We start from the raw sequence: 13,254 nt of genomic DNA, 5'->3' as shown, positions 1-13,254 counted from the left end.
AATTAAAAAAAAATATGACCCAATACAGGTAGCAGTATTTTTTCTAAATACCAAAATAACACAATAATCATAAATGACTTTCTTTAAATTTGTAAAACAAAATAATCTGTCAAAGTAGATTCTCATCAAAAGTCCTATTATTTGGTAAGTAATAATTACCCAGGTAGCAAACACAAGTCATTTTGACGTCAAATTTTGGTCCTTTACTAACCATTCCTGACGTCACTAACTGGCGGCATAATGACGTTAAAATGACGGTCTAATGTCACAGGTGGTCACAGACAATTGACGTCATCGCGGATACGTTATTTTGACGGCAAAAATAGGTCCATTGTACAACATACCGGTTTCCAGAAATGTTTTTTATGAAATTAAAATTTTAAAATGTCTACTTGATAAACGTTTATAAAAAAATGTTCTTTTTCTTTATCTAAGAAAAAAAAAGCTTTTTTAACTGTTTCGTTACATGCCATGTGCGTATAGCCGCTCTCAAGGCGGTCACCTATCCTAGTACAGTACCGCGCCCGAGTCGCTTGACTTCGATGATCCAGTGGACAGTGACGATCTTCTCACCCTGATGCTTCCTTATTAACCGTACTTGTCTATAACAGGTACATCTTTAAAGTGTTCAAAAATCTTGTAATGATAATCTTCTTGATAGCTATAACACTGCATGAAATGCAGTTATCATAAAACTATAATCACACGCAACTACATCCACTTATAGTACTTATACCATAAATTCGCCACTTCAATCATAAAGTTGCGAAACAAACATATTGTAGTTAATTTTGTGGTTGTTATTTTATTATTACTTTATTATACAATATTAAGAAGTAAAAATAGTTATATTACAAAAAGACCTTATTTGGACGACTTTAAGACGTCTTTAAAATGACGTCTTTAGATGGTCTAAGAAATGACGTCTTATAAACGTCCATTATTAGTCGCCGATGTCATAGACCAAAAATGACTAAAAATAGACGTTATAATGACGTTATGGAATAACGTCAGTATAATGTCATTTTTAAAGACATAGTCGCTTTTTGGTCATTGACGTCATTTGTACAAACATGACTAGTATTTGACGTCAAAATGACTTGTGTTTGCTACCTGGAAAACTTCAAATATATCTTTTTCAAGTTTTTGCACTGCGCTAGTAATTCCAACTGGTGATCAGTGAGGTCAATATCGTGCAAATCAACTTCTTGCAAGTTTTGATAAGAGGAAAGTAATTTACATAAGGTATCAACAGTAACGGAATACTTGCATCTGTAACAAAAATGATGTAATTAGTACAGTACTTTAATTGCAAAGAGAAAATTAATGTAACTTTTTCAAGATGCACGCAAGAGAAGCAAACAAATTTCAATAAAAAAATACAATAATGTGTATTTTAAAAGAAAATATAGCGCATATACTTACAGCTGATTATTATAAAAATCCACTTTTCGTAAATTCTTACAGTTAGTGAGGGCACTAATACCCTGAGATGAAAGATGATTTACGCACAGTGAATTTATTACGTCCAAGTTACGACACGATTTTGCCAACTCTTTTAGAACTGCTTCTGCGTTTATAAGGTCCGCATCTAACTCACGCATCCATTGATTTTTTGCAGTATTTTGCAAAGACGTTCAGTTCTTATACGTGTTTCATAAAGATTTAAACGTTCCAAACCTTCCAGCTTCTCGAGGTAGGAAAATCCTTCGTCGTCTATGCCAGTACAATAACTTAGATCCAATTCTAAGAAAAATTTGTATTAGTTATATGCAGTTTACCCATAATCTTGATAATTATATACTATATGCATGTATACATACCTTTCAATTTTTTGCATATCTCTGAAGTTTTATGTAGGGCGAAACTGTCAACAGATTTGCAGCTTCTGAGTCTTAAGTGCGTTAAATGCATGCCGCAATTATTAAGAAACTTTACGAAATCCTTAACATCAAAGTTGCTTGCTGTAAGATCCAACTGTTGCAAAGATTTACATCTAGCTGTAAAGCAACAAAATATATTGTGCATAATATATTTGTCATGGTGCCTCAAACGTCGAATGTTCAAACTTGTATAGAATTCAGGGTCCCATGTTAATTTATAGAAACGCTTATCTACATAACTCATGTGGCATAACGTCGTCAGATCTAAGTTTTTTAATATTTTTACTAGTATTTCATCCTGCAAAGATAAAATATATAACTTTAATACTCGAAATGACATTGCAATAAATATATTATTACGAAAAATAGACTTTCTTAGAATACTTTACAGGAAGGTTAGACAAACTGCATGATAGCTCTTTGGATTTATCTGAAGAGAGTTTCATTTTCTTTGCCCAATTTAAATCACTCTCCAATAAAATATGACGCGAGTTCTTTTCTTCATTAGGTTGCACATAACCAGGGATTATCTCCTGAGATACTTCTTTGTTTCTCAAATTACTTTTATAAGCAATTTTTTTTATATTGCTGCAAATATAATTAAAAAACAAATTAATTTTCATTATTAATGAAAAAAAAAAGAATTTAAATATTATCTAACGTCGGCGATAATAATACCTTTCACAAATAATACAATATTTGAAAAAATTCTGTTGCAGATGAACTATATCCAAGTGTGCACTTTTCAAATCTGCTGTTAAATTATCATCATCACGGTATGAAGAGTACATGCAGTTAATTTCTTTGAATAGATTAGTAAAACTCTTATTAGGATTTTTAGGGGAAATCAAATCTGATGTTCCGATAAGCATCACAGCTTCTAGCTTTGTGTAAGAGACACTTGAACTCTTTCTAAATGTTAGTCTGAGTATTTTGGTTTTAAAGTTGCACGAATGCGATAATGGAGGTGAGAATAATCTTGATGTCGGGGGTACAATCGATGACTCATCCCAAAACGATTCATCCCACAACGTAATCCAGCGATTATTGGAATCTTGAGCCGAAATTTGAATTACGCTTCCAGGATTACAGATTTCGTAAATACAGACTCTGATTGGATATACAGCTTCATGAAACTCGATATCTGTAAATAGAAAATATTATTATATTTACTCTTTTCTTAGCAAAAGCATATCTTCCTTAACAATATCTTATTTATCGATTTAAATATTACATATACCAATATATCTTTTTTCCCAATTATTATCGGATAATGGTAGCGACCCATCAGATCTCATGGATCTCATGAACGTTTCGTTTTGCCATGGAGATATTGAAAGACCATTTAAATACCTCTATATTGGAAAATCAAAATTATCAAATAGTAGAAAATTTTGTAACATATAATATATAGCGATTACTTTGTACAGGACTATAACAGAGATAGGTAGTACCAGAAAATACACGTACCTCAAAATCACAAAAATAAGGAATTGGTATAAATGGAATAGTTGTCCGTAATTTTGAAATTTGGGTGGCCCAATTATGTCAGGGGCAGTAATGAATATGCTAGGACTCTCGTGGTCCACGGCAACAAATCTTTTCTTCACAAATTGATAGATAAAGTCAACACTATCCTTTTCTCCTACGGATACTCTGCCGACATAGGGATATCGACTACAACTCTCGCAATATGAAGATTTATTGAGAGTTGTCATATTGTCTCTCTAAAAGAAGACAAAAAATATGAAAAATAATAATCCTTTCTTTTTTAGCATATGCTAAAATGCATTATAATATCATATACATTTATAATTATAGCGTTAAGATTATATGCATAATCTAACAATAAGTTTATCTTGCTTCCATGCATTGCTAAGTACTGACATTATTACATAATCTGCATGTGTGTGTTGAATATCATTATTAAATAATTAATTATTTTAAAGAAAATAACAGTTATTTTTTAATTTTGTTAATGTAGAAAAATGTTCTTTTATAAATCTGAAATATCGGGAGCTGTGTGTTCTTCTACTACCACGTGGCACACACGTGCATGCATGAGCATAAAAGAAAGAACAAAAGAATTACACAATTTAGATTGCTCACATTCGCCAGACTTACGCTTAGTTTCTAAATGGCTATAAAGTTTCATTCTACAATAGTCGTAATAGTAGATTTAAGACGCGTAAGCAGTAAGCTATTGACTAATAAGATTTTTACAATCCAAGAATAATCGATTGTAGTTGGTCAACTTTTACTGCTTACGTCTTATACCGCATACTCTTTCAGTTATTGTACAATGGATTTAAGATTTTCCGAAATGTATTTTTTATCTTACTCAATATATCTTTTATCTCATTTTCCGATACACGTTATAACATGTTCCACCACGTGGTACTGTGTTTCACACGGTAGAAGAACATACGGCATACACACGTTCACGTGCACAAAAACAGAATTGCAAAATTTAAATTGCTTACGTTCGCTACACTTTTACGCTTACGCTTTTAAATGACTAAAATTTTTCAAAATGTATTTTTTTATTTATTTCCCAGACAGCCAAGCCTGCTTTTAGCAGGCTTTACAAATTGTACGTGTGCCGCAAGCTATATTGGCATAATTTTAGCAGTAACAAAGCATGATCTGCCGTATCAGATAATGTTCGTAGAAATGAAATAGAACTCTAGCAGAATCTGACGTCATAATATGATGCTATAGAAATAATGCAAAAATGAAACAGAATATGTCAGCATAGGACCCGTAATATTTAAGCGCACCCACCGGGCAGCGTAGCCCACCGGGCTTCTTCGGACTCAGCGGGATGCCATCGATGCCAATCAAGCACTTATAATGCTTGCCGAGTAGATGCTTCACTAGCGAATAGTTGCCCAGCTTGGACTGGATTTGTGGATCAGGATTCACCCTGACGGGGTCACGAAAGAGGTTCGGCGTGGAGACATGTATGTTGGGGTGATGATGATGCGCGTGGTTATGGTGGTGGTGATGATGGTGTCTCGTATCAGGACCACCTCCCGCAGCCGCCCGCTTCGCCTGGACCGACATCGCCGCGCGGGCTTGTCGCTCTCGTTCCCGATACGTTATCGATACGTTTCTGTAATTCTTTAAGTACGTCGGACATTAACATATTTATTAATCACTCCTCATTGGATATAACAATTATTTAAAAAAATCTTTTTTATTTCGGTTATATTTCGGTTAGTAAGCACCGTCTCACACACAATCATGGCTTTAATTGGCGTCAACCGGAGATTTTATATAAGGAGAAACAATTTAAGAAAAGGGAAATCTCGGAGATGTTCTTTATCAAAAAGTATGATTGTACAATTAATCTCCAAAAAGACACGGAAAATCTGCCAGCTATTTACAACCGTGTTATTGGTGTCACTTATAGTCTTTTTATTTGGTTCTGTTCGTTTTTACATTTGAACACAGCTTGTCATTCGTTGATTGTGTAGGTAATTTCAGTACGACTTTGACTGTTATACGGTTCGTACGTGTTCGTAGATAATGGCTTGCGACGTTTCTATTTTCACGCAACACTGTTCTTATATTTGTCTCGAGACGCATACGACATGTAAGCCTTTATAATTTTTGAATTTATTTTGATGTAATTAACGTGATTGATTTTATCTTTTTGACTATCGCGAGATTATTATTTTTGTAAACCGTTGACTTTTTTAGCTTGCGTTTGCATGATGTAGTCAGGGCACGCGACGTATGTAATTGATTTCTGTATGCGGATTTGCGGATGATTGCGTGAAACTCACTTGAGAAGGACCGGAATTCGGTCGAAACGTTGTGCAATTTAATATATTAATTTGGCCAGTTGGGTCAAACAAAAACGACTTTTGTTTTGAATTATTTACTGGCGACGGAAGTTACTTGTTTTGTTTGCTTTTTATGTCATCATTGTCGTTAAATGGCATCTTTTCTCGTACTTAAAATACGATCAAAATGGTATAAGAACGGTATATAAATTACGGTGCTGCACAACTTGTACCGTGGAGTCCACTCTTATAATGTGGCATATTTTTGAATTGATAGAATTACTGTTATTAATAACAATTCTTCCAACTGAAATATTGTTTACGGTAATAGAGGAAGAAATTATATATATAATAACCAGTACGTTATATAATGAGCTATGTTCTGTTCTAGCTATATTTTTGCCATTATATTGTGACAGCAGGCCATGCCATAGTATAAGTAAGAACAGTATTAGATTCACTCCCCTAAGAAGTTGGTAAATGATTATGGCGACTTTAGCAATCAATAACATGGCGGCTATCATCTGACAGTTTTCATTTGGGTTAGATACATCGAGCGTTAGTTGAATTGTATATTTGTATTTATTAAAAATTTTTTTTTAAAATAAAATCATAATGAGTTATAAAGGAAAGAAATAAAAATGCATTTACTTATGCATTTACTTATGCATTTACTTATGCAATTACTTATGCATTTGTGGATATTTATTAAAACGGTGATTCGTAAATCATACATGTGAAACATGTAAATTACTTTTAGAAAAAAATAGTGATGTAAATACCTTAAAATTATATAGTTACTTTAGAGTATATAATAATACAGAAAATACGTTTGGTCGTTTGCTTATTCCAAGTTCTATATTTAAACGGTATATTAAAGAATTGCATACAAAATTTTTCAAAAATTTCTATATTATTAAACAACCTAACGTAGTGCAAACTTTTATAAATATTCTTTCAAAAATAGAGTTTTCCCATTCATGTTCAAATTTTCCGAGAAATTATTTAGTTAAACTTTATATTAGAGTTCGTATATTTTATACTTTGAAATTTATTAACCGAGACTTTAAAGAACAAAGGAAACATAATAAAAAAATAACAATTTTACAACACAAATAAAAATTTCTTAATTCTATATAATATTAAGCTTTTAAATTAATTATTGTTAATATTAATTATGTATTGTTAATACTAATTATATATTATATAATGCAGTTTAAAATTTATATTTTACTTCTAATGTAAATAAATTGTGTATTTTTTACTTACAATGTAAAAAATGTGTATTATTTATTTAAAATATGAATAAAATGTGTCGGGACATTTTTGCTTCAAATATTTAATTAATATATTTCTTATATTTTTTTCATTTCTTATATGTATAATTATCACAAGCGATTTCTATTATTCAAATAAAGCGCGCATGTATTTTTTACCTATGTGCATGTGTTGTGACATTTTTGCTTCGAATATTTAATTAATATATTTTTTATATTTTTTTTCACTTCTTATATAATTATCAAGCGGTTTCTAGTAAGCGGTTCAAATAAAACACATGGCGGACGTTTGCCACGAAGAACAATGGATCCGACACAGAAGTAAACTTACTGTTCTTACTTATACTTTATACTATATATGGCCATGCACCATTTCTGCTGTATTTCTGCTGTTATTAGCTCATATGGTAAAGCTATGCCCAATTCTTGCTAAATTTTTACTATCACATCGTGACTGCATGTTGTGGACGATTTCTGCCGCGTTTCTGCGATTACATTGCAGCAGATCGTGCTGCTAGAAAATAAGCGGGTCGGCAGGAGACCCAGGCAAACTCAGGTGCACTCATGTGCACTTTATGCACTAGTGCAGTTTAAACTGCACTTTAACTCCGTATTTTATTTATTATAAATTTTTAAAAGCAAAAATGCAAAATCGGGCTCTTTAGCGCACTGCATTATTATATAAAGAAATATATTTAAAAAAATTCATGAATCTATGTAACCCCAGTGAACACAGTAATATAGTAGCAATGCAACGGCAATGTAACCGAATATAACAGGTTATATCAACCAGAGTGTTACATGTAACTTACATGTAAGTTACAATTTCCGACTCAGCAATATAACATGTTACATAACGTGTTATTTAACTATTACGTAACAGTTACACGAACTGTTATACTAGCTGTACTAATGAGCGTAAAAAAATTATTTTTTTCGAGATTTTATTACCATTTTATAACTAAATTTGTTTCTTAAGATGCAGTTTATGATTATAAATATTTTCTCGTATTTAAAAAACACTTACCTTGGTGGGATTCGAACTCGGGACCTCTGGATCGTGAGCCAACTGCCTTACGTGGTAGGCTACTTCTTAATTTGATGTAAGTGTTATATATAGTCTACATATGTCACAACCAGCGCAAATATATAATTTTTCAAAAATCATCTTAAGAAACAAATTAAATTTAAAAAGAGTATATAGCTGCACAAATTTTTAATATTGACATTATATCTATTATATGTACAACATAGAAGCAGTACGTAAATGCATTCTACTAAATTGGTACATGTAATGGTAATATGCATCATGATGATTAATTACGTTATTTACCGATATGGATGGATGATTATATAAATTGATCATATAAATTATAAATATCTTGTAAATTATTAATAATTATTAATTATAAATTATGTATTTTGTAAATTATAATTTTTGCCTTAAGGCAAACTAAAAGGCCTCTGCACAATATTGAACCTTTTAAACAAAATATATATATTTAAAAACAATGGAAAATTTATGATGAAAAGCGCAGATCATTATTAGCTCTAGCAAAATAAAACGATGCAGGGTTTAAGAGCCCGGGCACATAGAAAAACGTGAGCAGTAAGCAAATCAACAGTCTTATATTGTATATGTTATTCCGTTACACCCCATTAATATTACCAGAATATTACTAGTTATACTAACATTGATCCAAGCGTGTTACGTAACAATTACACAATTTTTGTTACATAACTGTAACGCCAAAAAAAATCTATAACAGTTATATTACCTGCATATATAACAAATGTTAAATTGCATGTTTCTTCCATGTTATGTAGCCCTTATATATCACAAGAATAACATTGTGATATTACATGTAACTTCCATGTTGTATTGCCGTTATGAAATGTGTTCACTGGGACTTATTTTATGAGAAATCTTGTTACGGATTTTGCTTTTAAAAATTGCCAGTCACGCAGGAGACAGGAATCTGCTCAATGGTCATGCTTGGATCTGCTTAGGGCCGATATCACAGTCTCCGATTAACGTGATCCTCCGATTAAACTCACTCTTCGTCTCTTTCTAGGGAGACAGTTACAAAGAGATGCAGAGTGAATTTAATCGGAGGATCACGTTAATCGGAGACTGTGATATCGGCCCTAAACTGTAAAATTTACTACGTTTAGGTTAGGTTATGACCGAAATATCACCGAAATATTCTCGAACTCCACGATCGCTAACAAACACGTCAGCACCCTATGAAGGCTCCCAGGGAAAAGACCACGAACGGACCGTTCGGAACGGTCGCTTGAACTTGCCTCCTTCCTGCGCGGCACGCACATCTGGCGGTGACGCGCATGTTGCTCTCTCTTTCTAATATGTAGTTGTCTCTCTCTATCTCCTTCAACGGAAATTTTTCTACGTCGCAACCAACTTTCTCTTTTCTGATGCAATAATATTATATTTTATAGTGAAATTTTCAAACTTCTTTTTATCTGTTAAATAAATATATTTTTGAACTTTATTAATTATGAAACTCACAACTACATATTAATACACACTTTACTTACAAAAGTGAGAAAATTCATTAGCGTATCTACGATTTTATTTATTAAAATCTAGTAAAATCTGTTCACTTTTGTAATTTTCACCCCATTTCAAGGTACACAACCGATCTCCAGACGTACGCGGTGATTTATTTTATCGTTTTTTTAAATTTTTCTTGTAGTCATATTTCATAGTTATTGTTCGAAATGTCAAATAATATATAATCTTTTAATTTTTAGAATTGTAGAGCGTAATTAAAATAACGATTAATTATGTTTTGTAATTTTTACGACTATGCACATTTAATAATTACAAAAAATAAATAATCATAAAATGCTCGTTAAATAAATATTAATGATTATAATTAAACATGCAATCGTACAAGAATATTTCTATAAAACGCATGGTTACACACATATATATTTTATTGTCTTCTTTAACAATTATATTTTTAATTACTAAATGCACCAAACAAATTCTTATAGTTATAATAATATATGCAGATTAATTATTTATTGGTAAAGTAAATGTTCGGTTTGATAATATATGCAGCCTGGAAAGCCAAATTTTATAAAAAGAGGGTCTAACTTCAGGCGCGTATGTCTTTTTTTGTATTATTAATTACAGTTTTAGCTAACAATAAATGGGAATGGACTATCAAACGTCAGCACGCGACCACCAAACGAATGCTTACAATTATAACGATATACGCAGTCTGGAAAGTCGAGTTTTACAAGAGAAAGGGCTATTTTCACGCGCGTATGTCTTATTTTTATATTATTGATTACAGTTTTGATTAACAATCAACGGGAATGGACTACCAAACGTCAGCACGCGACCACCAAACAAATGTTTACAATTATAACGATATATACTCAGTCTGGAAAGTCGAGTTTTACAAGAGAAAGGGCTATTTTCACGCGCGTATGTCTTTTTTTTATATTATTGATTACAGTTTTGATTAACAATCAACGGGAATGGACTACCAAACTTCAGCACGCGACCACCAAACGAATGCTTACAATTATAACGATATACGCAGTCAGGAAAGCCGAGTTTTACAAGAGAGGGGGCTAACTTCACGCGCATATGTCTTTTTTTCGCATTATTAGTTACAGTTTTGACTAGGTACCAATCATCGGGAATGGACTACCAAACAACACCAAACAACCACCAAACAAATGGTAATAGTTATTATTGGATTTTCAGTAGTGGGGGGAAGGGCAACTTCACACAGCTTAATTGTAGACATGTAGACCATTTTATACACATCATTAGAATATTTGAAAAAATATAAAAAAATTCATACATCTTTTTTGAAGTTAACTATGTTATAAAATATTATAAATTCAAATATAGAAAAAAGAGTTGTAACTATATTTCTTATATTTTTTGATATTTTAAATTCTTCATCGATTTGAATACTTCTGCATTTGGTTGCTACCAGCAGACTGAAGCAGACTGAAATTTTACAGGATCCTTGCGGGCTCTTGTGGCTTCTTTTATCCCTTCCACTATAAATTCTTTTTATGGTGGACGGAGAGAAAAACCTAGAACAAGAGCCTTTTTTCCCTAGAAAAGTTTTGTTATATTATGTACGAAATATGCACGTGTTGAGTTTGAAAACTAAAATCAATCGGTTTAGATATATGGAAGATAGATTACGCGCGTTGCTCTTCTAATAACATTGAATAATATCGATTTTACGTATCATTTCTGTTTTCAAATATTCGATTAATTATTTGGAGTTACTTACAAGTGATTTTGTCCGACGTGAAATATAATTTCATGTTTAAGAATCGTCACAATTACCACACATTTTATATACAAATACTAGAACCAAAATTGTATAATAGCTCATTTAACTCGATTTTTTTGTAGCAATACATGTTTCAACATTGGAACGTTTGAGATGGATCTGGATGTACAGAATGCAATTCCATCAACAAGCAGAGAAGAAAATAACAGATAATAATAAAAGACTAGTAATTATTTTCCTAAACATTTACCAAAAAAAATATATATAATAATTTTTTTGCAATGTTTGGAAAATATTTAAATATTGTAATAAAAATAACATTCTTTTTTAATTATACCTTTTTCAGTAATTCGCAATTACCTGAACCTGAACGTGTAATGGATAATGATGCTGAAATTGCTGGATAGTAAGTTTTATTTATTTTACTTCAATCTATATATCTCTTTACTGTATTACGTGATCAAAACTATGAATGCTTATAGGCTATAGTCCATATAACACTACAAATAATTCAAAGCTGTCATTTTCTCTTTTTTCTCAATAAAGAAAGAAGAAGACAAAGAACGCTTTGAAGCATAAATTGTAGCATTAAATGGACCGCAGCCTTAATTAATACCTGATATGTTGTATAATATGATTTGTGTGCAATGATTTATATTGCACTTAATCTTATGTCTTCACATATATTGGTATTTCTTGTTATTTAATGTTAAGTCATATGACTGCATAATGCATTATATTGAATTAACACTATTTGAAATAATATAATAGAAACTTTACATTTCACTTATTTCTATCTAGCAATTGCGTTATTTTTATTTATAATCTGTTATCGTTAATGTATCTGTTTTTGCAATCTGTAAGAAATGTAAATATTTTGTGTGCGCAGGAGCACATCTGGCACATGTACGAAGACATCTCAGCAAGCAAATATGTCTTCCGACAATTCTCCTCGAAATATTGAAAGCGCAAGTTAAAAGTCTGGGAGAAACGATTAGACGGTTATGAAAAAGTAAAGTGCGTAACTGCAAAAGAAAAGCAGCAAATGCGGAGGATGCAGATCAGTTAATTTTTGTAGACCGCATTGTTGTTTGTGTTACGTCCAACCCCGGGATTAGGATGTGAAAATCTGGGAAGCAAGGAAAAGGCTAGCCAGAGGGGTCGGGGGAAGGGAGGACGCAGCTAGATACTTACAAATATCGCTCGCAGGTACGCGCTCGGAGACGCGTGGCGCGAGCCGAACGCACTTTTATGACTCAGAAAGGGTCAACGTCTGTAAAGACGTTAGGACGCCTTTCGTGAGCGGTGCGATCGTCGGTCCTTTTTCGAGTCAGAGAATTTAATCCCTTTAACTCAGGATCGGACCTCGTGCAATTTCGAGAGGTGGATGGAGTGGGTCTTAAGTTATAAATGAATGCAAATTGAAATTAATATTTAACATAAGATAAACATTTATTACAATAATATAAGCTAGGTGAACAATAAATGAGAAGTAGGCAAAATAAAATTGAATACATTTATAAGTGTGAGTGTCGGATGTATGTGTAACGTGTGTGTGTGTTTCTCGCGGGTGTTACATAGGTGCGGAGGTGATCGGGCAAGATCTTTAAGGAAAAACTTATTTGAAAATGAACATCTTGCCCGCTATTATTACAATCGGAATCAGTAGTGAGATTACATGAATTTAGTGAAGTGTTGTGTACGTGTGTAAATTAATTTAAATCGGGCTTAAAATTAAAGTATATGTAAATTGTGAAGTTAAAACATATGAGAATTAAAAAATTAAAATTTATTCTAAGATTACGATCTCTGGATCGCCTACTTCCTTGAGATCGAGGGTCGAGGCGGTCGAAGAGGTTGGAGACGGACTTCGGGAAGAGGAGGGAGAATCGGGAGGTTCTAGGAAGCGGGCTGGATCGGGGTTGACGGGGACCACGCGAGGAGGGACCACGCGAAACGGAGCCACGCGGCAAATAGGGCGATGTTCGACAATTGGGCGAAAGGGCAG

The 13,254-nt window shown here is 32.6% G+C and overlaps 1 pseudogene; it reads left to right on the top strand.

Annotated features, from left to right (window-relative positions):
* Nucleotides 1–13,254, top strand: part of LOC139814368 (uncharacterized) — a 46,328-nt pseudogene that overhangs the window by 19,148 nt on the left and 13,926 nt on the right.

The sequence above is a fragment of the Temnothorax longispinosus genome, chromosome 6, assembly GCF_030848805.1.
Source record: "Temnothorax longispinosus isolate EJ_2023e chromosome 6, Tlon_JGU_v1, whole genome shotgun sequence".
NCBI classification, from domain to species: domain Eukaryota; kingdom Metazoa; phylum Arthropoda; class Insecta; order Hymenoptera; family Formicidae; genus Temnothorax; species Temnothorax longispinosus.
The sequence above is the reverse complement of the archived record's forward strand: the minus strand, read 5'-3'. Positions and strand labels throughout refer to the sequence as shown.